Source organism: Giraffa tippelskirchi, chromosome 13, assembly GCF_054371585.1.
Source record: "Giraffa tippelskirchi isolate mGirTip1 chromosome 13, T2T-mGirTip1v1.2.pri, whole genome shotgun sequence".
NCBI lineage: Eukaryota > Metazoa > Chordata > Mammalia > Artiodactyla > Giraffidae > Giraffa > Giraffa tippelskirchi.
The window spans coordinates 68816344-68818789 of NC_137287.1; the positions used below are offsets into that span (position 1 = coordinate 68816344).

General features: G+C 49.8%; 1 non-coding gene across 1 annotated transcript; it reads left to right on the forward strand.

Moving 5' to 3' along the window:
- The first annotated feature begins 1374 nt into the window (after positions 1-1374).
- Positions 1375-1447, forward strand: TRNAG-UCC (transfer RNA glycine (anticodon UCC)). The gene has a single exon. It is a non-coding gene; the product is annotated as a tRNA-Gly (tRNA).
- Positions 1448-2446: the final 999 nt, after the last annotated feature.

Sequence of the window (2446 nt, forward strand, 5' to 3'; positions counted from 1 at the left end):
TAGTGATGCTTTCTAAGTTCAACAATCACTTAATAGAAACCAGAGATCAAGGAGAATGTGGCGGGCCCACCCCTCCTCCCCTTCCTGAGGGTTACCCTCTGGGGAGTACACACCTTGCCAGGTGGTGCCCCCTCCACTCCCCCCCCCCCGCCCGGAGCACTCTCTCTAGGTTGTACCAGGTGTTCCTTCCTCTTGCTTTTTTGGGCCCAGAAAAGGTAAGTGTCAGTCCCAGTGCTGACTGTAGCCTCCCTCATGGGCCTATGTTGAGCCCCTCCCACCCCTGTGGAAACACTGCAATGGCTTTATTAAGCCCTCCTCCTCTCACCATTTCAGGGTGCCTTCTCTTCTGTCTCCAGACCCTGCCTGAACGAAATGTTAGGCAGATGGCCCAGGAGCATGTGTCCTTGTTTAGACTGAAACCCAAGTCATCTTGCATGATGGCTCTGAGCCTGCCAGCTGCCCTGGACTTGGCACCAGGAACACCAGGCTTTTGTGTGCATCTCCCCCAATCCTGAAGGCTCTCTGGGTATCAGTGGTAGGGGTGGGGACAAGAGTTTTTCCCTAGGGCATCCACCAACAGAAAGGTGGCTAAAAACCAGGGGAAGAAAGGGCCAGAGGGCAGGAGAACCAGTAAAGGGATGACTGAAAATGCTCCCAGGGAAGTAGGGATGCTAGAAAATCTGGTGGTACCAAGGTGGGTGAGGAAGGGAGGAGGAGAGGCAGCTGAGAGATGAAATGGGCCTGAAAGGGCACCATGGGAGATTTTTTTTCCTTAATAGCAAAGAACAAGGGCTTTGCTGATTATATTATTTTAGGAATATGTAATTACACTGAGTTTCTTTGACTAGCTGGTCAGTGTTCTAGACCCAGAGAACACAGAGAAGAGCTGTGGGCTGGAGGGAGGCCTGGGAGGGAGCCTGGGGGGCTGGGAAGCCAAGACAGCAGTTTATATCCTTGCTTTTCTCCCATATATGGGACTCTGAAGAATGACCAAAGATGCCCCCTCCCTTCCGGCCCCCACTGAGCATCACTGATCCCATCGCACACACACACAACCAACCTGAAGTTCTAGGCAGGCATGATAAACCACATCACCGCTCAGGGATGTGGGGCCCTAAGAGCACTGAAAAGGAAGCAGAAGGTAACATTCAAGCCGGACCTTAAATAAGGAGCATAATCCGGGTGGTGAAGCAGGCTGAGCATCCTGGACAGAGGAGGTGGTGTGAGCTAAGGCAGATGAGCGAGGCACCTGGTGGGTGCAGGAAGAATTAGCCCCCTTGCACTCCCCACAGGAAGGGTGGCTGCATTCAATAAAAATAATAGATTGACCCCCACACTGGGGCAGATTTATATCTTAAAGTATTTATTGGGATTTCTCTGGTGGTCCAGTGGTTAAGACTCTGCACTTCCACTGCAGAGTGCACAGGTTCAATCCCTGGTTAGGGAGCTAAGATTCCATATGCCTCACAGTGTGGCCAGTATATAAATATTCATTGCTTATTTGAAACTCAGATTTGACTGAGCACCCTGTATTTTACCTGGCACCCCAACCTGACCTACCAGCCTCTGGGCACACCTCCTAACCACTCTCAGAAGCATGCCCAGCCTCAAAGTTTCCAGGCAATTTGCATAGGAAGCTGCCCAAAGGAGTGGCCTTACCCAGCCCTCCTTGGTTAACCTTGCAAAATGTTCCTGTGTGCACGTTTCATTTTTAAATGGTTATTAGCAAAAAAAGAAAAGCATTGCCCAAGGTGGATATTGTAAATAGCTCAGGGTTTAAATCATACTAGAATTCCCGCTGTACCAAGTACTGGGGACGATTAGTAAAAAGAAATGCGGAGAGTGCTGCTAGGGAAGTGTGGAAGTTTCCACCCTGCAGAGGGCAACACTGATGAGCAGGAGCAGGCTTTTGACTCTCTTGCCCTCTGGTGGCCAAATGCCTGCTAAATCCCTGCTCCTTACACTCTCTGGTGCCCTTGGACTAATTGCCCTGTCTCTGTAGTGAGTGACATAATTAAGGAAGATTCGAGAAGATGCAGGTCCAAGCGGATCCTAAACCCCAAAGCCAGCCTGAGAGGTGCTTGGATCCAGGGAAGAGGTGTAGATGGCTGTGCTCTCCTGCATCCTCTTCTGATTTCATGGGCCAGACGCTCCTTGGCCAGGCTTCAGTCCCTGAGGATTGAATCTGCCCACAGTTGCCTTTTACTTTCATTCATTCATTAGATAAACATTTCCGGAATGCCTACTGTGGGCCAGGCACTGTGCTCAGTACTGGACATAGCATCTGACATAGGGTAAGTCCCCTACATATAAAGGAGTTCCATTCTGAGAGTGAGTGCATAAGTCCAATTTGTTTGTAAGTCCAAGTTAGCCCAGGTACCCAACTAACACATTCGAGTATATGGGACTGTACTTTCATAGGTTTATAATACTTTTCAGACAAATC